This window comes from Phyllobates terribilis, unplaced genomic scaffold, assembly GCF_046119375.1.
Source record: "Phyllobates terribilis strain yellow unplaced genomic scaffold, ASM4611937v1 Scaffold_9__5_contigs__length_417890890, whole genome shotgun sequence".
Lineage (NCBI taxonomy): Eukaryota > Metazoa > Chordata > Amphibia > Anura > Dendrobatidae > Phyllobates > Phyllobates terribilis.
This window is the reverse complement of record NW_027362769.1, coordinates 384,119,497-384,142,487: the sequence shown is the minus strand read 5'-3', so window position 1 is coordinate 384,142,487 and position 22,991 is coordinate 384,119,497. Positions and strand designations below refer to the sequence as shown.

Sequence of the window (22,991 nt, the reverse complement as noted above, 5' to 3'; positions counted from 1 at the left end):
GATCCTGTACTGATCCTGAGTTACCTCCTGCATTATACTCCAGAGCTGCACTCACTATTCTGCTGGTGTAGTCACTGTGTACATACATTACATTACTGATCCTGAGTTACATCCTGTATTATACTCCAGAGCTGCCCTCACTATTCTGCTGGTGCAGTCACTGTGTACATACATTACATTACTGATCCTGAGTTACATCCTGTATTATACTCCAGAGCTGCACTCACTATTCTGCTGGTGCAGTCACTGTGTACATACATTACATTACTGATACTGAGTTACATCCTGTATTATACTCCAGAGCTGCACTCATTATTCTGCTGGTGCACTCACTGTGTACATACATTACATTACTGATCCTGTACTGATCGTGAGTAACCTCCTGTATTATACTCCAGAGCTGCACTCACTATTCTGCTGCTGCACTCGCTGTGTACATACATTACATTACTGATCCTGCACTGATCCTGGGTTTCCTCCTGTATTATACTCCAGAGCTGCAATCACTATTCTGCTAGTGCGGTCACTGTGTACATACATTACATTACTGATCCTGAGTTACATCCTGTATTATACTACAGAGCTGCACTCACTAATCTGCTGGTACAGTCATTGTGTACATACATTACATTACTGATCCTGTTCTGATCCTGAGTTACATCCTGTATTATACTCCAGAGCAGCACTCACTATTCTGCTGGTGCAGTCACTGTGTACATACATTGCATTACTGATCCTGTACTGATCCTGAGTTACCTCCTGTATAATACTCCAGAGCTGCACTCACTATTCTGCTGGTGCAGTCACTGTGTACATACATTGCATTACTGATCCTGTACTGATCCTGAGTTACCTCCTGTATTATACTCCAGAGCTGCACTCACTATTCTGCTGGTGCAGTCACTGTGTACATACATTACATTACTGATCCTGAGTTACATCCTGTATTATACTCCAGAGCTGCACTCACTATTCTGCTGGTGCAGTCACTGTGTACATACATTACATTACTGATCCTGAGTCACATCCTGTATTATACTCCAGAGCTGCACTCACTATTCTGCTGGTGCACTCGCTGTGTACATACATTACATTACTGATTCTGCACTGATCCTGAGTTACCTCCTGTATTATACTTCAGAGCTGCACTCACTATTCTGCTGGTGCAGTCACTGTGTACATACATTACTGATCCTGAGTTACCTCCTGTATTATACTCCAGAGCTGCACTCACTATTCTGCTGGTGCAGTTGCTGTGTACATACATTACATTACTGATCCTGTACTGATCCTGAGTTACATCCTGTATTATACTCCAGAGCTGCACTCACTATTCTGCTGGTGCAGTCACTGTGTACATACATTACATTACTGATCCTGTACTGATTCTGAGTTACATCCTGTATTATACTCCAGAGCTGCACTCACTATTCTGCTGGTGCACTCGCTGTGTACATACATTACATTACTTATCCTGTACTGATTCTGAGTTACATCCTGTATTATACTCCAGAGCTGCACTCATTATTCTGCTGGTGCACTCACTGTGTACATACATTACATTACTGATCCTGAGTTACATCCTGTATTATACCCCAGAGCTGCACTCACTATTCTGCTGGTGCACTCACTGTGTACATACATTACATTACTGATACTGAGTTACCTCCTGTATTATACTCCAGAGCTGCACTCACTATTCTGCTGGTGCAGTCACTGTGTACATACATTACATTACTGATCCTGAGTTACATCCTGTATTATACTCCAGAGCTGCACTCACTATTCTGCTGGTGGAGTCGCTGTGTACATACATTACATTACTGATCCTGAGTTACATCCTGTATTATACTCCAGAGCTGCACTCAATATTCTGCTGGTGGAGTCGCTGTGTACATACATTACATTACTGATCCTGAGTTACATCCTGTATTATCCTCCAGAGCTGCACTCACTATTCTGCTGGTGGAGTCGCTGTGTACATAAAGTGGCGGCCAAAAGTATTGGCACCCCTGCAATTCTGTCAGTTAATACTCAGTTTCTTCCTGAAAATGATTGCAATCACAAATTGAAGAATGAAGCAAAAATCAAATCATTGATCATTTCACACAAAACTCCAAAAATGGGCCAGACAAAAGTATTGGCACCCTCAGCCTAATACTTGGTTGCACAACCTTTAGCCAAAATAACTAACTGCGAACAACCGCTTCCGGTAACCATCAATGAGTTTCTTACAATGCTCTGCTGGAATTGTAGACCATTCTTCTTTGGCAAACTGCTCCAGGTCCCTGATATTTGAAGGGTACCTTCTCCAAACTGCCATTTTGAGATCTCTCCACATGTGTTCTATGGGATTCAGGTCTGGACTCATTGCTGGCCACCTTAGAAGTCCCCAGTGCTTTCTCTCAAACCATTTTATAGTGCTTTTGGAAGTGTGTTTTGGGTCATTGTCCTGCTGGAAGACCCATGACCTCTGAGGGAGACCCAGCTTTCTCACACTGGGCCCTACATTATGCTGCAAAATTTGTTGGTAGTCTTCAGACTTCATAATTCCATGCACACGGTCAAGCAGTCCAGTGCCAGAGGCAGCAAAGCAACCCCAAAACATCAGGGAACCTCCGCCATGTTTGACTGTAGGGACCGTGTTCTTTTCTTTGAATGCCTCTTTTTTTTCCTGTACACTCTATTTTGATGCTTTTTCCCCATAAAGCTCTACTTTTGTCTCATCTGACCAGAGAACATTCTTCCAAAACGTTTTGGGCTTTCTCAGGTAAGTTTTGGCAAACTCCAGCCTGGCTTTTTTATGTCTCGGGGTAAGAAGTGGGGTCTTCCTGGGTATCCTACCATACAGTCCCTTTTCATTCAGACACCGACGGATAGTACGGGTTGACAGTGTTGTACCCTCGGACTGCAGGGCAGCTTGAACTTGTTTGGATGTTAGTCGAGGTTCTTTATCCACCATCCGCACAATTTTGCGTTGAAATCTCTCGTCAATTTTTCTTTTCCGTCCACATCTAGGGAGGTTAGCCACAGAACCATGAGCTTTACACTTCTTGATGACACTGCGCACGGAAGACACAGGAACATTCAGGTCTTTGGAGATGGACTTGTAGCCTGGAGATTGCTCATGCTTCCTCACAATTTGGTTTCTCAAGTCCTCAGACAGTTCTTTGGTCTTCTTTCTTTTCTCCATGCTCAATGTGGTCACACAAGGACACAGGACAGAGGTTGAGTCAACTTTAATCCATGTTAACTGGCTGCAAGTGTGATTTAGTTATTGCCAACACCTGTTAGGTGCCACAGGTAAGTTACAGGTGCTGTTAATGACACGAATTAGAGAAGCATCACATGATGCATCAAACAGTGCCAATACTTTTGTCCACCCCCTTTTTTAGGTTTGGTGTGGAATTATATCCAGTTTGGCTTTAGGACAATTCTTTTTGTGTTTTTTTCATTTAAGACAAATTAAATGAAGCTAATAATGCCAAAGAATTTGTGATTGCAATCATTTTCAGGAAGAAACTGAGTATTATCTTACAGAATTGCAGGGGTGCCAATACTTTTGGCCACCACTGTACATTACATTACTGATCCTGTACTGATCCTGAGTTACCTCCTGTATTATACTCCAGAGCTGCACTCACTATTCTGCTGGTGCAGTCACTGTGTACATACATTACATTACTGATCCTGTAGATCTTTTATTATAAAAATGAAAAACATAACAATAATAATAACAGAAACATAACAAAATTAATAACCAGGAAATAAACAATGTAATGAACTGGTCCAGCCGCTCCCTCTCTCCTCACACACATATTATACATATATACACAATAATAACTACCTACACCATGACATCTGGTCCGGTTACCAAACAAATAATAACAATATAATAAACAATAACCGACAAATTATATACAAACTAATATATACATTCTTTTTTTTTTTTTTTTTTTAAATAAATAAAATAAAATAAAATAAATACTAACTATACAAATATATACAAGACAAAACAAAACCCCCCACACTCAAGCCCACCAGTCCCTCCCCGGCACTGACCTGAGAGCTGGTCTTGCGCCTCAGTCCATGTCCAACGTCCATAGGACAGATCAGGCAGTGCCAGTTTTTCCCCCAAATAACCAGTGTCCCACAAGATGAACCCACCTCCCCCCTTTTCCCTCCACCCAACCTAACACCTCCACCCAAACCCATATATACAATATATACAGAAACAAACAATAGAATAACCACAACTGACAAAGCCCAAGTTCGGCGCCTGCAGCCCTACATCACTGTCTACTGATCAATAAAACAAAAATCTATGGTGTCAGCAGCAGCCCACCACCAGGAGAGGAGACGACCAGACTAGGGCACACTAAAAGAAAAGCCCCTCCAGAGGAGAGCGGCCCTCCGTGTACCCAGTCTCTCATACTCCAGAGAACGCACCTTCACCAGGTCACCGAGTATGGTCCGAAACACATCGTCCACTGGGAGGATTTTCCGCTGCGTCGATACTAAGCACCGTGCGTTCCACGTGTGATACCTAACCACTGCGCTAACTAGAAATAAGGTGCAGCGGTCCCGACCACCCAGGTCCCCGAATGCTCCATAGGCCCATTCCTCATAAGAGAGACCGGCCAGCCGGGGCCAGCCAATGGAGGCGCCCACCCTGTTGTACACCTCTGTGTTAAAGGGACAATGAAGCAGGAAGTGGTCCATGCTTTCATGCATGGTACCACAATGCTCCCGAGGACAGTTCCTGTCCTCAGAGCTCCTACACTTCAGATTGTCCCTCACACACAGTTTCCCATGGAAGCAGCGCCAATTTTGTTTGGGGTAATCCCCCTGGCCAAATTCGATGCCAAGAACTTTTGCAGAGACTTTGGGTTCTGGAAGGGTGTCCGGGAGATCAAAACCAGGATCTCCTCCTCCCAGCCAGAGACTCTCACACTTATCCCGGTTGATCTTAGACCCGGATGCCTCCGAGTAGCGATTTACCTCTGACATCAGCCATTCTGCCTCCCCATCAGAGGAAACAAACACGGTGACGTCATCGGCATACGCCACCACTCTCAGAGTGGCTTCCGGTGCTGCCCGGTCCATCCCGATCCCAGCTAACGGTCCACGCTCCACCCTCCTAAGAAGTGGGTCAATCGAAAACGCGTACAGTAGCGGGCTCAAGGGACAACCCTGGCGAACACCACACCCAACCTCAAAAGAGCTGCCAATCCAACCGTTCACAAGCGGGAAACTCTCTGCCCCAGCGTACAAGGTCTTAAGCCAATCAACGAACCCCCCCGGCAGGCCATACCTCAGAAGGACAGACCAGAGGTACTCATGATTAACCCGATCAAACGCTTTTGCCTGGTCCAATGACAGCATGTACCCCTTCCAGTGGCCAGCCCTACCCTGCTCCACCACCTCTCGGACACAGAGTACAGCACTAATTGTACTGCGGCCCGGAACAGAGCAATGCTGGGCCCCCGAAAGGAGCTGGGGTGCAAATTTCACCAGCCGATTAAACAGTACCTTTGCCAAAACCTTCCTGTCTGCATTGAGAAGCGCTATGGGACGCCAATTCTCAATGCAAGATGGGTCCTTACCCTTTGACAAGATGATCAGGGCAGACCTCCTCATTGACTTTGGCAGAGTGCCCGAGGAAAGACACTCATTGAATACCTCAGTCAAGAGGGGAACCAAGGCGTCCTTAAAGGTCTTATAGAATTCAGATGTTAAGCCATCCGGACCGGGAGATTTCTTCAGGGCAAGCCCTTCAATCGCCAACTTAACTTCCTCTTCCCTGATCATCTCTGTCAAAACGCCAAGAGAGGGGTCTACCCCTGGTTCGGGGATGGCTTCAGCCAGAAAAGCCGACATCTCATCCCAATCCAGATCCCTCTTCCCCAAGAGGTGCGAGTAGAAGGATCTGACGACCTCCAGGATCCCCGATCTGGATCTTTTCAGGGACCCCGCAGTGTCAACCAGTCCTGTAACAACTTTACTATTCACTGACATCTTGCAGTTTCTGTAAGGGTCGGGCGAGCGGTACTTCCCGTAATCCCTCTCAAAAACCAAAGATGCGTGTCTATCATACTGACACCTCATTAGCAAAGATTTCACTCTGGAGATCTCCTCGCGGCTACCTCCAGTTGAGACAAGATGCTCGAGTTTCCTCCTCAGGCCCTTGTGATGAACCTGTAGCCGCCATCTTGGTAATGATAAATCATATCCAGGGATGGCCACACTTCAGCAGCCCCCACCCTTGGGACCTTCTGTTAAAACGTCAACTAGATAGTTTCCCCCCATCCAGGCTCCTGTAAGATAAGAAGCCTACTTAACACTTGAATGCTAGGAGCTTCAAAGACTTCGAGAGGAAACACAGCCAGCAGGGGGGGGTGCTTCGTCTATCTGTACCTGACCATTTGTCCCATAGGACTAGTTTCTTTGTCTGTCACAAGCATGGAGGCATAAGATATAGAAACATGAAAAGTACACGCATGTTGCGTGGGATGGGCCAATAAAAAAATATCACGGTGTCCCGGAGCCATTGCGCACACAAGCCTCCGCGGTAGACGTTTGTACGTGCTCTGGAAGCCAAGATATAGCGCGGAGCCATTCCTGAGGACCGTATGGTATCATAATTGATATCAAAAGGTCGGTTACGGCGGCCCGAATCCATGGGAACCCCTGGGGGTATCATGAGACCATCCCAGAAGAAGTTATTGGGTTCCATAGAATTTGGGCTTCTGATCGAAGTTAGACCTGAGGGTGGAGACTGAGCCAGCTGACCTCACCAGCAGTGGGCGGGACGGGGCAGGTAAGATAGCAGGACAGACAAGAGACAAGTCAGTCTTGACCCAAGAGTGGTGTGCTGAACATCTGAGCACCAGCTGAGGCCACCAAGGGGAGGAGCAGTTTGACCATGCGGTGGTAGGCCTCAGCCTGTAACAAAGAACCGTGCCTGCGACCGCAGAATCCTCTCCCTGCGTCACAAGAAAATCAAGAAACCGGTAACTGATATGCTGTGGTGATTCTGTGTGTTGTATTCCATTGTTGTATAGTTTAGCCTGACCTTATACCTGTGTATATTTAGTTGTATATCGTGTATCTAGTGTATTATTATAATCAATTACCTCAAGTAATTGTGGGCCTGCCTTTTATTCTGCATAACGAACGCACGTCCGTGTGAGCTCGGCTCAAGCCAAAAACGCTACCCAGGGTTGGTTCCTGACCCGATATAGGCCCATTCACGGACTGGGCGTATATCTAAAATAGGGACTGGTGGCAGCATACCAACTGGGGATTGGGGAAGGCTGGTAGTGACGGTCGGAGGTTCAGATATATATATTCCTGGCGCGGCCAAGGAAGATATATATACCGCCCTCACTACAGAGGGCCCCGATACCCAGTAGGTTACAGGACAGTCTCTCTGGCGACCGCTTATCCTAGGTGCAGTTCCTTGACTGACCTGAGGCTAAGAGGGCGCTAGCGAGTTGTGCTGTGTAGTGACGTTGAAGGGATAACACACTACCGTGTTCCCTGCGCTGGTTGCAGCTACCTGGCACTACTTTCTCTAGGTGCAGTACCTTGACTGACCTGAGAGGTAAGGGGGCGCCAGAGAGCTGCACCCACCGGCCGGCTTTCATCACATTGGTGGCAGAGCGGTGGGATTGCAGAATAATAGTGTTGTGGGACCCCTACTCCCAGGCACTAAAGACTGCCAGTGGTAACTTCCACTGCTGGAGTCTTAAGGTCAGCCCAACGTTAGACGGTCAGGCTAAAAGTATAACAAGGTGTGTGCAAACTCAGGGTTGCAGCGGTGTCGGTTACCAAGATGGCAGACGGCACCAGGAGCAAGACCCTGCAAGAGGCTAATGCTACGGTCCGTGTGGCAGGAGGGGAGGACATTGTTACTCATGGCGAGGAGGAGTCCAGCCCGGGCACCTCAGGGAGCCAGTCCCCAGTATACGGTCCCGCAGTGGGCTGCCCACCACCTACCCAGCCCAGCCTGTCCAGATCACAAGCCCTTTTACAAGCGGCTATGGCAAGTCTCCAGTCTCATGGCGATGCCGTCTACAAAACCCTCCTGGCAGCATCAGAGAAGGCAGCGGAGGAGGAGCGTGCAGAGCGGGCTGCGGAGCGGGCTGCGGAGCGGGCTGCGGAGCGTGAAGCTGCAGAGCGCCGGGAGGCTGCGGAGCGTGAAGCTGCAGAGCGCCGGGAGGTTGCGGAGCGTGCAGAGCGAGCTGCGGAGCGCCAGCACCAACTGGACCTGGCCCAGCGGGGGCTTCCGCTAGAGCAACCAACCCATCAGGAGACCAAGTCGTCCAAAGTCCGAGCTGAGGACTTCCCTCTACTGGAGAAGGATGGGGACCTGGACTCCTTTCTGGTGGCATTTGAACGGACCTGTCTTCAGCACCATCTGGCCCGGGATCAGTGGGCCAGATACCTGACCCCCCGTTTGAGGGGTAAGTCCCTGGATGCCTTGGGGGACTTACCTGCCGGGGAGGTACAGAACTACGACTGCATCAAGCGGGCCCTGATCCGGCAGTACAACCTCACTCCCGAGTCGTACCGCCAGAAGTTCCGGAGCCTGCTGCGTGGCCCCAAGGACACCTGGACCGATCATATGCGGGCGCTGTTGAGAGCCGCAGAGCACTGGACCTCGGGTCTAGCGCTTACTACCCGCCAGGAGGTCCAGGAACTGTTCGTCACGGAGCAGTTCTTGTGGAACTGCCCAGAGGACCTCCGACAGTTCCTCCGTGACCGAAAACCAACAGGGGCTTCTGCTACAGCCGCCCTGGCAGACGAGTATGCCAATAACAGGGCGCCTGAGCTGAAGAAGTCTGCCAGCAGCACCTGGAGAGGGGGTAAGCCCAGTCATGCCCCTGTTTCCCCGGCCCCTAGAACACAAGGGGTGTATCCCCCTGTTGCCCTCTCCAGGCAAGGACCAGACGTAAGACGTTGTCATCTATGCAACAAACCAGGACACTTTAGGGCTGAGTGTCCCCAGCGCCAAAAGACCCCATCCCAGTCCCAGAGAGCGCCCAATGTTTTGTGTGTGGGAGGGGGTGGTGGTAGGTCCCTGGACAACATCCAACCCGTCACCATAGGCCGTTCTGCGGTCATGGGACTGCGGGACACGGGCGCTGAACGAACACTGGTACGGCCTGAGGTGGTGTCCCCCCAGGACTTGGTACCAGGAAAGACTCTTTCCGTCTCCGGGGTTGGAGGCGTGGAGCCGGCACTTCCCGTTGCCATGGTGTATTTGGACTGGGGTGCCGGAAGGGGGATGCGGGAGGTGGGAGTAACGCCAAATATTCCCGCAAATGTTTTATTAGGGACCGACTTGGGGCGTCTAGTATCGCAGTATGTACCCTCTGAACCCCCAAGTTCGGCCCCCCAAGAGTGTATTGATTTGTCTGCTGCTAATGCCAACCATGTTGTATGTAGTGTGTGTCCTGCTGAGGAGGAGGGAGTGAAACCTGAGGGTAACACCTGCACAGACACAACACAAACAGGGTTAGTGAAAGCAGGTGGGGAGTGTGGGGATGCCCGCAGAGGTGCTCAGCCGGCGTGCCGTGACCTCTTGTCCTCCGGTGAGGGAGGGGGCGGGCAGGATTCTGTAGAGGGAAGCTCAGGGATGGAGAGGGGGGCAGCTACCGGCAGTGTAGGGCTCCCAGGGGTATCCAGGCTGCTGAGTATAGGCCCACTGCAGGGGGAGGAACAGGCCATGGGAGGTGGGGGTGTCCCAAGAGAGGAGCCGCCAGGTAAGACCCCAGGGCAGGAGTTCCCCACATCCGAGATGTCCAAAGGCCTAGGAAGCCTGCCTGATCGGGCGGCTTGGTCAGAAACAGAGGGGAAGCAGGCACTACCCACGGTCACAGCGGTCATAGCCGCTGTCACCAGGAGTGGGAGCGCCGGAGCCCAAGGAGCCTTGCAGAGGTCCGACGGCTTCCCCACTTCTGACCAAGTGTCTGCCGGGTCAGACAGCGGCCAGGTGACATGCCCGGAGGGGCTGACAGAGGATGTGGCAGTTTCGTCGATTCTGGCCACATCAAGTCAGGAATTTCAGGCTGCGTTGGAAGCAGACGACAGCCTGAAAGCTCTCAAGGAACAGGCGGCACAGCCTCCCATGGAGTCAGACTGCGAGCGGGTGGTCTGGGACCAGGGACGGCTGTACCGGGTAACGGTCCAGCAGGGTTCACCGGAGGCGTGGCCCAGGGACCGACAGTTAGTGGTACCCTATCCGTTCAGGGCGGAATTGTTGCGGATCGCACACGAGATTCCGATGGCCGGACACCTAGGGATCGCTAAAACCAAGGCCAGGATAGCTCAGCATTTCTACTGGCCTGGGATGGGAGCCGCGGTGGGTGCCTACTGCCGTTCGTGTGACACCTGTCAGAGGGTGGGGAAGGCGGGGCCGCGCCCCAAAGCCCCACTGGTAACTCTGCCAATCATCGAAGAGCCTTTCTCGAGGGTTGCTGTGGATCTTATTGGACCTCTGTCCACTCCCAGCCACTCCGGGAAATGCTTCATACTCACGGTAGTGGACTATGCCACCCGGTACCCGGAAGCGGTAGCTTTGTCGTCCATTCGGGCCGACAAGGTGGCTACCGCCTTACTGGAGATCTTCTCCAGAGTGGGTTTCCCCCAAGAAATGCTCACCGACCGAGGGACCCAGTTCATGTCGCGGCTGATGGAGTCCCTCTGTAAGCAAATGCAGGTGCAACATCTGGTGGCCAGCCCGTATCACCCACAGACTAATGGCCTGTGTGAGCGGTTCAATGGCACCTTAAAGCAGATGCTTAAGATGTTGGTCGACTCCCACGGGAGAGACTGGGAGCGTTACCTCCCACACCTCCTATTTGCTTACCGGGAGGTTCCGCAGGCCTCAACGGGGTTCTCCCCCTTTGAGCTCCTGTACGGGCGACGGGTACGGGGCCCCCTGGCTCTGGTGAAGGAAGCATGGGAAGGGGATTTGGCCACCCCCGAGGTGTCGGTCATCGAGTATGTCGTGCGCCACCGGGACAGGATGATGGCCTTGGCAAAGCTGGTGCAGGACAATATGGCCCAGGCCCAGGCCGACCAGAAGCGGTGGTACGACCAGAATGCTTGTGAGAGGACCTACCAGGTGGGTCAAAAGGTGTGGGTACTGGTCCCCGTACCACAGAACAAGCTTCAGGCAGCCTGGGAAGGTCCCTACTTCGTGCACCAGAAACTCAATGCCGTCACCTATCTGGTCACCCTGGATCACGCCCGTGGAAGGAGGAAGGCCTTCCACGTGAACATGATGAAGGCTCATCATGAGCGGGAAGCGACTGCCCACCCAGTGTGCAACCTTCCCGAGGAAGGAGAGGTAGAAACCCTCCTGGATCTGCTCACCCAAGCCAAGGCGGGTGGGTCCATCGAGGATGTGGGGGTTGGCCACCAGCTCACGGAGGACCAACGGTCCCAGCTGGGGACCACCCTGCACCCCTTCCGGGGGCTGTTCAGCAGCCTGCCCGGAAGGACTGAGATGGCTGTCCACGACGTGGACACTGGCGATCACCCGCCGATCCGGCGTTCAGCATATCGGGTCTCTTTCGAGGTGCAGGGAAACATGCGCCAAGAGATAGACGAGATGCTGAAGCTGGGGGTGATCCAGGCATCCAGCAGCGCGTGGGCCTCGCCTGTAGTCCTCGTACCAAAGAAGGACCGAACTACACGGTTCTGCGTGGACTACCGGGGGCTCAACGCTGTAACGGCCACCGATGCGTTCCCCATACCACGCATCGATGACCTGCTCGATCGGATGGCCGGGGCTAAGTACCTGACCATCATGGATCTGAGCCGGGGGTACTGGCAGATTCCTCTGACCCCCGCGGCAAGGGAACGCTCTGCCTTTATCACCCCTTTTGGACTGTACGAGTCCACAGTGATGCCATTCGGCATGAAGAATGCCCCTGCCACTTTTCAGCGGATGGTCAATACGCTGCTTGAGGGACTTGAAGGGTACGCGGCTGCGTACTTGGACGATATTGCAGTCTTCAGTCCCACTTGGGAGGATCACCTAGAGCACCTGCGGCAGGTGCTCGGTCGGATCCACCGGGCAGGCTTGACCATCAAGCCGGAAAAGTGCCAGCTGGGCATGAGTGAGGTCCTCTACCTGGGTCACCGGGTAGGCGGGGGGGTTCTGAAGCCAGAACCGGGGAAAGTGGATGCCATCGCATCCTGGCCCACTCCTAGGACCAAAAAGCAGGTGATGTCCTTCTTGGGGACCGCCGGGTACTATAGGAGGTTCGTCCCACACTATAGCACCCTGGCCAAGCCCCTGACGGACCTCACCAAGAAGAAGCTGCCCGTCGCAGTCGACTGGACAGTCGCCTGCGAGACAGCTTTCGGGGCACTCAAGGCCGCCCTAAGTAGCTCCCCTGTACTGCAAGCTGCCGACTTCGACCGGCCGTTTGTGGTACAGACCGACGCCAGTGACTTTGGCCTCGGTGCTGTGCTAAGTCAGGTCAACACGACAGGCCAGGAACATCCTGTCTTGTACCTGAGCAGGAAGCTACTGCCCCGGGAGGTGGCTTACTCCACGGTGGAAAAAGAATGCCTGGCAATTGTATGGGCCCTGCAGCGTCTGCAGCCCTACTTGTACGGGAGCCATTTCACCGTGGAGACGGACCACAACCCCCTCAGCTGGTTACACACGGTCTCTGGGTCGAATGGCAGGTTGCTACGCTGGAGCCTCGCTCTCCAGCAGTACCACTTCTCCATTCGCCACAGAAGAGGCCGTGACCACGGTAACGCTGACGGGTTATCCCGGCAAGGGGAGGGTGCAGAAGGACGCACGGGGGAACACAGGAATGTGCTACCCCCTCGCGCCCTCGTATAGGGGGAGGTGTGATGAACCTGTAGCCGCCATCTTGGTAATGATAAATCATATCCAGGGATGGCCACACTTCAGCAGCCCCCACCCTTGGGACCTTCTGTTAAAACGTCAACTAGATAGTTTCCCCCCATCCAGGCTCCTGTAAGATAAGAAGCCTACTTAACACTTGAATGCTAGGAGCTTCAAAGACTTCGAGAGGAAACACAGCCAGCAGGGGGGGGTGCTTCGTCTATCTGTACCTGACCATTTGTCCCATAGGACTAGTTTCTTTGTCTGTCACAAGCATGGAGGCATAAGATATAGAAACATGAAAAGTACACGCATGTTGCGTGGGATGGGCCAATAAAAAAATATCACGGTGTCCCGGAGCCATTGCGCACACAAGCCTCCGCGGTAGACGTTTGTACGTGCTCTGGAAGCCAAGATATAGCGCGGAGCCATTCCTGAGGACCGTATGGTATCATAATTGATATCAAAAGGTCGGTTACGGCGGCCCGAATCCATGGGAACCCCTGGGGGTATCATGAGACCATCCCAGAAGAAGTTATTGGGTTCCATAGAATTTGGGCTTCTGATCGAAGTTAGACCTGAGGGTGGAGACTGAGCCAGCTGACCTCACCAGCAGTGGGCGGGACGGGGCAGGTAAGATAGCAGGACAGACAAGAGACAAGTCAGTCTTGACCCAAGAGTGGTGTGCTGAACATCTGAGCACCAGCTGAGGCCACCAAGGGGAGGAGCAGTTTGACCATGCGGTGGTAGGCCTCAGCCTGTAACAAAGAACCGTGCCTGCGACCGCAGAATCCTCTCCCTGCGTCACAAGAAAATCAAGAAACCGGTAACTGATATGCTGTGGTGATTCTGTGTGTTGTATTCCATTGTTGTATAGTTTAGCCTGACCTTATACCTGTGTATATTTAGTTGTATATCGTGTATCTAGTGTATTATTATAATCAATTACCTCAAGTAATTGTGGGCCTGCCTTTTATTCTGCATAACGAACGCACGTCCGTGTGAGCTCGGCTCAAGCCAAAAACGCTACCCAGGGTTGGTTCCTGACCCGATATAGGCCCATTCACGGACTGGGCGTATATCTAAAATAGGGACTGGTGGCAGCATACCAACTGGGGATTGGGGAAGGCTGGTAGTGACGGTCGGAGGTTCAGATATATATATTCCTGGCGCGGCCAAGGAAGATATATATACCGCCCTCACTACAGAGGGCCCCGATACCCAGTAGGTTACAGGACAGTCTCTCTGGCGACCGCTTATCCTAGGTGCAGTTCCTTGACTGACCTGAGGCTAAGAGGGCGCTAGCGAGTTGTGCTGTGTAGTGACGTTGAAGGGATAACACACTACCGTGTTCCCTGCGCTGGTTGCAGCTACCTGGCACTACTTTCTCTAGGTGCAGTACCTTGACTGACCTGAGAGGTAAGGGGGCGCCAGAGAGCTGCACCCACCGGCCGGCTTTCATCACAGCCCTGATACAGGCGATACCTGTCCAGGCTCCTGAGGCTCGAGAGCTGGCGGAAGAATCTCGCCACCCTTTTCTTAAACATCTCCGACCACTCTGACTTACTACTACAAAGATCCAGTAAGGGTACCTGGCTCTGAAGAAAATCCTCAAAAGACTGTCTTATCTCCGCTTCTTCCAAGAGAGACGAATTGAGCCTCCAAAAGCCTCTTCCCATCCGGGGGGTCTCTGTAACATTCAGGGAAAACAAAATCATACAGTGATCGGAGAACTCCACCTCAACAACAGATACTGCTGAAGAGACGGCTTCCTCCTTTAAATAAAACCTGTCTATCATGGACCTACAGTTACCTCTATGATAGGTGAACCCCTCGTGGCCTGGGGTGTGCCGGATGTGGACATCCACCAGGCGAGCCTCACTAGCTATACTATTAAGGGCGACGCTATCATAAGTCAGCTTGTCTCTGGAACCTCCTCTATCCTGGGGCCTCGTGACAGTGTTGAAGTCCCCTCCAAAGACGACCTGCCGACTCGTAAAAAGGTAGGGCTTGATCCTCGTAAAGAGACACTTCCGGTCCCACTTAGATTGGGGACCATAAATGTTAATGAGCCGAAGCTCCTGTCCCTTCATGAGGACATCTAATATCAGGCACCTCCCCATTTCTAACTCAATAACCCGTCGGCATTCTACTGGTGCGGTAAAAAGGACCGCCACTCCGCTATACGACTCGGCCGCAAGAGACCAATAGGAGGGCCCGAGTCTCCACTCCCTCTTAGCTATAAACACCTCTGCCATATTTGGCAGCCTGGTCTCTTGCAAAAAGAAAATGTCAGCTTCAACCCGGCTGAGAAAATCAAGGCCGCAAATCTAGCCATATTTGACTTAATGCTGGCGACATTAATGGAAGCCAGCGTCAACGGAGTGGGTACCGCCATCATTGGTGATTGAGTTAGATGGCTTTCTTCTTCCCACTCCCCTTACCCTCTGCCTCAGAGGAGGAATCCTTCCCCCTCTTTAATGACACAGAGGTGTCCATTCCAGCATTTTTCCTTCTTTTCTCGTCCTCGTCTCCGGACTCTGGGCCAGTCCCTCCCCCCAAGGACCCTGCATCCCCAGGAGAAGGAGACTCCGCACCCCCTGTAAGCTCCGCTGAAGCCGGAACCTCACCCTCGGCCTCCTCCTCAGAGGAAGAGATGTTATCAAGGGCTTGGAACCGGTTAGAAAGACCAACCAGAGGGGAGTCAGTTTTACCTTCCTTAGGTACCTTGGTCAGAGCGGGAGAAGATGTTTTATCTCCCTTCTTTTTCTTCTTTTTGGTGCCGAGCTTACGCTTGTTCTCTAGCCACCGCTTATTATCCTCATCCATACTTTCATAATGGGAGGATTCTGAGGCAGAGGCGGTTTCCTCCCTGTGGATCCTCCTGACCTCCTCATCCAACTCATCATCCCTCGGGGCCTCAGCAGCAAGACTGGCATCCAGGACAGGGGCTGCCCCGGTAGTCTGGGGCTCGCCCCGCTCCCTCTCCTGTCTGCGCTTGTCTAGACGCCTCAGCTGGGCAGGCGTCTTTTTATTGTTTTTCTTCCCTGACCCCTCGGCTCCCCCACCCCTGCTAGTCCCCTCCCCAGCAGAATCGGCCTCACGGCTTACTCCTACCGGGGTCTCGACTGCATTAGCGAAGGAGCGAGGACAACGGCTGAATGGGTGACCTAACTCACCACACAGGTGGCACCTAATCTCCACACAAGAGGCGGCAAGATGGCCGACACCCCCACACAACGCACATTTCTGCACGGTGCAGTTTGCACTGAAGTGTGTGGGGTCGCCGCACCTGTGACAGAGCTTCGGTTGCCCCTGGTAGAAGACCAGGATACGATCCCTACCCAGGAAGGCAGACGATGGAATGTGGGCAACCGTACCACCTGAACGCCTAAGTTTTACCATAAACGTCCAGGCCCCTGACCAGATACCAAACTCGTCGCGGTTTTTCTTTGGCATCTCCACCACCTCTCCATACCGACCAAGCCACGTCATGATGTCATAGCAAGAAAGCGACTCGTTACGAGTCATCACGGTCACTTTCTTGATCTGGTTTTGGCGAGACACTGCCTGAACGGCAAAGTCTCGCCAGCCGGGCTAATTTTTTGCCAGCTCATAATTCGCCCAGAAGAGCTCAAGCCCCTCCGGCCGAACAAAGCTGATATCAAACTCAGGCGTGGAATAGGGATGTATCAAGGCGTAGATGTCAATCGCCTTGAAGCCCATCCTCAGCAGGAGCTCCACAACTTTAGACCTTGGAGGACATGCATCACTGCCCCTCCACCGAAGACGGACCACATTCCTACGCACACTGCCTGGCCCGGCTGTTGGGAGGGACCACACTGTATCCCCCCCTTTTTGCTCTCGGAAGGCCCCGAGGCCATGCCTCTCTATCCAGAAGGATAGATCAACCTCTCGACCCTCTACCATTAGTGATCTCTCCCCCTTCTTTAGAGCCTCCAGAAGGCGCCGTTGCAACATGCCGTCCCCAAAGCCCGGAGACGAGGAGGATGCCCTATTTGACCCGGAGGTGACACTGGCATAACTCTGGACAGGTGTTGCCACCCCCGGGGGGGCAACCGGACCAGTGACCACATCAGCCCGAACAGCAACACCATTACCCACCTCCATCTCTCCCTCCACCAAACTAGCAACCACACCACTAGACAATGAATTAGCCTCATTCACCCCCACCACCACATTCATTCCTGCTGGACCAGTAACAATGGCGGATGACATTTTGACCTCTGCATCAGGCACAAGGGGCTCAGTCACCTCCATAGAACTGGAGGCGACCTCACCCCCGGTCTTATGTGTGCCCTCCACATCATTGGTCGGTAATTTCCACTGTTTGGCATTCGGAATAATGTGCCGCTGATCTTTAGATGCTGTTAGGCACCGCTGATCTTTAGCATCAGGATCTTCCGGACCAGCGACGCCAACACAAAATAGCACTTTCGTGGGAGGACCGGAACGCTCAGCCCCGACAGCCCCCTCACACTGCCGTTGCTTCTCAACTAAGTGATCAGCGGCAACAGTATTCAGAGGTGCCGAGGCTACCGGAGCTGCCCTCGACACCGGGCTGCTCCCCCCTCCCACTGAGGAGCGCACCACAGCATCGTGGCCTGATGGAACGCCCGCCGCCGGGCCGCCCTCACTGTCCAGCCTCTCGGCTGATGCACCTCCTGCTGCGTCCCCACTACTACAAGCAGAGACGGAGCTCTGCGCCTCACTACCGCGCTCTGTAATCTCCCCGCGCCTTTGCACCGGATCCACAGCAGAACCCGGGCTGGGCTGGGCAACGGGGCTTATACAGCGAGCTGAGCCTGCCGCTGACTCAGGGGGTACAGGGAGGGGGGCATATACGTATCTTACCGCCTCCTGCAGCTTTGGCTTGGTCTTCTTTGCCTTTTTGTGGCCCACAGGTGCCTCTTCTGGTAGATCGTCACCAAGATGGAAGTTTTGGAGGCACACTGGGGACTCCAGGAGCTTAATCTCCGCCATTAGCGCCCCTCCCTGGCCGCTGCTGTCACTGTCCTCCCCAGAGCCGGCAGAACTGCGACCGGATGTCACTGTCGCCTGTCCTGCAGGGAGCTCGCTGCACGTGGCCTGCAGGTGACTTTGCAGGCTGCCAGGTGGGGCTTCCTGCTGGTCATCATCACTCTCATCATCCACCTGGCTCTCAGGCTGCAGCCCCATCTGCCTTTGCTCTCTGGTATCAGCCATTTCTCTAAAGCGGTCTTCATTTATTAGTTTTTCTTTGAAATTACCACTCTGCTCCCTGATGTCAGCTTTCCTCAGTTCCTGCAGGTGAATCTCGCTGGTCAGTCGCTTTACCTCGGCCTGGAGTTTAGCCTTGCTCTGTTTGGAGGCCCCCGCAGCTTTGGCGCTTGTGCAGCGCAGCTCCTCCCGGAGCCTCCTGATGAGCTTACTGGCATCTTCATACTCACGGAGGCGGATCATGACCCGGGAGGCATAGGTGGACACAGACTCCCGGGGTCCCTGCAGCGCCCAACCCCCCTCAGGGAGGTCGGCCTCACCTCCGTGAGCACTCCGCTTTCCTCCGGAAGGAGCACCATCATGCACGCCGCTGTCAGGCTTTACCTCCATGCTGGAAGCCTTGCGGCTTCTAGGGGTCTCCACAATCCCGGGAGGAGTAGGAGCCACATTGCTGCGACTCCTGGTGCAGCGTCTCACCCCCGAGTCCTCTGATGTGCAGGCCGGTTGCTGGTTTCTTCTGCCCCCCGCCGGCCTGGTTCGGGAAGCAGAAGCCTGGGACTTGGCTCCTTCACTCATCCCAGAAACCAGCTCTCCCTCCGGGAAAGAGAGAGAGCAGGTCCTCAGGTGGAGAGGTGTTGGTTCTCAGAGATCAGGAGCTCACAGCAGGAACTGCAGCCACCACACCCGCAATCACCACACTGACTAGCAGCTGATCAGAGCTGCACCCAGTATGCTGCTGGTGCAGTCACTGTGTACATACATTACATTACTGATCCTGAGTTACCTCCTGTATTATACTCCAGAGCTGCACTCACTATTCTGCTGGTGCAGTCACTGTGTACATACATTACATTACTGATCCTGAGTTACCTCCTGTATTATACTGCAAAGCTGCACTCACTATTCTGCTGGTGCAGTCACTGTGTACATACAATTACATTACTGATCCTGAGTTACATCCTGTATCATACTCCAGAGCTGCACTCACTATTCTGCTGGTGCAGTCGCTGTGTACATACATTACATTACTGATCCTGAGTTACATCCTGTATTATACTCCAGAGCTGCACTCACTATTCTGCTGGTGCAGTCACTGTGTACATACATTACATTACTGATCCTGAGTTACATCCTATATTCTACTCCAGAGCTGCACTCACTATTCTGCTGGTGCAGTCACTGTGTACATACATTACATTACTGATCCTGAGTTACATCTTGTATTATACTCCAAAGCTGCACTCACTATTCTGCTGGTGCAGTCACTGTGTACATCTAATACCTCTACATGTCATCACCCAGCTTTCCCAGACTTCTGACTGATAGGCTTGTGGATGAGTGCAGGAAGACGCTCCCGTACTCGTCTGGCAGAGCTGTGTGACTTTGCTCAGTGATTGCTCAGGATCTATAATCTTACAGTCTTGGGCTGAGGAAGCCGAGTGACTCGTTATCTCAGGGATCGATACCAGAGGGCCGGGATCCAGAGCGGGCTTTACTCTCATCTCCAGTGTCATAACGTAATTACTGGTCGCACGCACTTGTTACTGCACATAATACCGGAGCCACCAAGATTCTCACTTCTGCCATTCATCTTCCTGTGAACGGGTTTAATAACACTCCGACTTCTGATTGTAAAAATACTGTAAATATCTACAGTATTTCATCTTCATGTTACACCTCTAACCAAAGAGAACACCTCCAGCATTGTAATGTAAGTACACAGCGACCCCACCAGCAGAATAGTGAGTGCAGCTCTGGAGTATAATACAAGATGTAACTCAGGATCAGTAATGTAATGTATGTACACAGTGGCTGCACCAGCAGCATACTGGGTGCAGCTCTGATCAGCTGCTAGTCAGTGTCGTGATTATGGGTGTGGTGGCTGCAGATCCTGCTGTGAGCTCCTGATCTCTGAGAAACCAACACCTCTCCACCTGGGGACCTGCTCTCTCTCTTTCCCAGGGAGGGAGTGGGTTTCTGGGATGAGTGAGGGAGCCAAGCCCCAGGCTTCTGCTTCCCAAACCAGGCCGGCGGGGGGCAGAAGAAACCAGCAACCGGCCTGCACATCAGAGGACTCGGGGGTGAGACGCTCCACCAGGAGTCGCAGCAATGTTTCTCCTACTCCCCCTGGGTTTGTGGAGACCCAGAGAAGCCGCAGCTTCCAGCATGGAGGAAAAGCCTGACAGCGGCGTGCATGATGGCGCTCCTTCCGGAGGAAAGCTGAGTGCTCAAGGAGGTGAGGCCGACCTCCGTGAGGGGGGTTGGGCGTTGCAGGGACCCCGGGAGTCTGTGTCCACCTATGCCTCCCGGGTCATGATCCACCTCCGTGAGTATGAAGATGCCAGTAAGCTCATCAGGAGGCTCCGGGAGGAGCTGCGCTGCACAAGCGCAAAAGCTGCAGGGGCCTCCAAACCAAGGAAGGCCAAGCTCCAAGCCGAGGTAAAGCGACTGACCAGTGAAATTCATCTCCTGGAACTAAGGAAAGCCACCATCTTAGAGCAGAGTAGTCCTTTCAAAGAAAAACTCATAAATGAAGACCGCTTTAGAGAAATGGCTGATACCAGAGAGCAAAGGCAGATGGGGCTGCAGCCTGAGAGCCAGGTGGATGATGGGAGTGATGATGACCAGCAGCAAGCCCCACCTGGCAGCCTGCAAAGTCACCCGCAGGCCACGTGCAGCGAGCTCCCTGCAGGACAGGCGACAGTGACATCCGATCGCAGCTCTGCCGGCTCTGGGGAGGACAGTGAAAGCAGCGGCCAGGGAGGGGCGTTAATGGCAGAGATTAAACTCCTGGAGTCCTCAGTGTGCCTCCAAAACTTCCATCTTGGTGATGATCTACCAGAAGAGGCACCTGGGGGCCACAAAAAGGCAATGAAGACCAAGCCAAAGCTGCAGGAAGCGGTAAGCTATGTCTATGCCCCCCTCCCTGTACCCCCTGAGTCGGCGGCAGGCTCAGCTCGCTATATAAGCCCCGTTGCCCAGCCCAGCCCGGGTTCTGCTGTGGATCCGTCTCTGCTTGTAGTAGCGGGGACGCATCAGGAGGTGCATCAGCCGAGAGGCTGGACAGTGAGGGCGGCCCGGCGGCGGGCGTTCCGTCAGGCCACGATGCTGTGGTGCGCTCCTCAGTGGGAGGGGGGAGCAGCCCGGTGTCGGGGGCAGCTCCGGTAGCCTCGGCACCTCTGAATGCTGTTGCCGCTGATCACTTAGTTGAGAAGCGGCGGCAGTGTGAGGGGCCTGTTGGGGCTGAGCGTTTCGGTCCTCCCATGAAAGTGCTATTTTGTGTTGGAGTCGCTGGTCCGGAAGATCCTGATGCTAAAGATCAGCGGCGCCTAACTGCAGCTAAAGATCAGCGGCACATTATACCAAATGCCAAACAGCGGAAATTACCGACCGATGATGTGGAGGGCACACATAAGACCGGGGGTGAGGTCGCCTCCAGTTCTATGGAGGTGACTGAGCCCCTTGTGCCTGATGCGGAGGTCAAAAGGTCATCCACCATTGTTACTGGTCCAGCAGGAATGAATGTGGTGGTGGGGGTGAATGAGGCTAATTCATTGTCTAGTGGTGTGGTTGCTGGTTTGGTGGAGGGTGAGATGGAGGTGGGTAATGGTGATACTGTTGGGGCTGATGTGGTTACTGGTCCGGTTACCCCCCCGGGGGTGGCAACACCTGTCCAGAGTTATGCCAGTGTCACCTCCGGGGCAAATAGGGCATCCTCCTCATCTCCGGGCTTTGGGGACGGCATGTTGCAACGGCGCCTTCTGGAGGCTCTAAAGAAGGGGGAGAGATCACTAATGGTAGAGGGTCGAGAGGTTGATCTATCCTTCTGGATAGAGAGGCATGGCCTCGGGGCCTTCCGAGAGCAAAAAGGGGGGGATACAGTGTGGTCCCTCCCAACAGCCGGGCCAGGCAGTGTGCGTAGGAATGTGGTCCGTCTTTGGTGGAGGGGCAGTGATGCATGTCCGCCAAGGTCTAAAGTTGTGGAGCTCCTGGTGAGGATGGGCTTCAAGGCGATTGACATCTACGCCTTGATACATCCCTATTCCACGCCTGAGTTTGATGTCAGCTTTGTTCGGCTGGCGGGGCTTGAGCTCTTCTGGGCGAATTATGAGTTGACAAAAAATTAGCCCGGTTGGCGAGACTTTGCCGTTCAGGCAGTGTCTCGCCAAAACCAGATCATGACCGTGATGACTCGTAACGAGTCGCTTTCTTGCTATGACATCATGACGTGGCTTGGTCGGTATGGAGAGGTGGTGGAGATGCCAAAGAAAAACCGCGACGAGTTTGGTATCTGGTCAGGGGCCTGGACGTTTATGGTAAAACTTAGGCGTTCAGGTGGTACGGTTGCCCACATTCCATCGTCTGCCTTCCTGGGTAGGGATCGTATCCTGGTCTTCTACCAGGGGCAACCGAAGCTCTGTCACAGGTGCGGCGACCCCACACACTTCAGTGCAAACTGCACCGTGCAGAAATGCACGTTGTGTGGGGGTGTCGGCCATCTTGCCACCTCTTCTGTGGAGATTAGGTGCCACCTGTGTGGTGAGTTAGGTCACCCATTCAGCCGTTGTCCTCGCTCCTTTGCTAATGCAGTCGAGACCCCGGTGGGAGTAAGCCGTGAGGCCGATTCTGCTGGGGAGGGGACTAGCAGGGGTGGGGGAGCTGAGGGGTCGGGGAAGAAAAGCAATAAAAAGATGTCTGCCCAGCTGAGGTGTCTAGACAAGCGCAGACAGGAGAGGGAGCGGGGTGAGCCCCAGACTACCGGGGCAGCCCCTGTCCTGGATGCCAGTCTTGCTGCTGAGGCCCCGAGGGATGATGAATTGGATGAGGAGGTCAGGAGGATCCACAGGGAGGAAACCGCCTCTGCCTCAGAATCCTCCCATTATGAAAGTAT

General features: G+C 53.1%; 1 protein-coding gene across 2 annotated transcripts in view; it reads left to right on the top strand.

Annotated features, from left to right (window-relative positions):
• LOC141161208 (syntaxin-binding protein 4-like) overlaps positions 1-22,991 on the top strand; it is a 154,390-nt gene that overhangs the window by 31,333 nt on the left and 100,066 nt on the right. The window contains exon 1 of one of the 2 annotated variants that reach the window (XM_073645989.1): positions 20,000-21,001. The exons of the other annotated variant lie outside the window; for it this stretch is intronic. The gene's annotated coding sequence lies outside the window, so the exon portion shown is untranslated. Of the gene's footprint in view, positions 1-19,999; positions 21,002-22,991 lie in introns of those variants that run through there. 2 annotated transcript variants of the gene reach the window in all.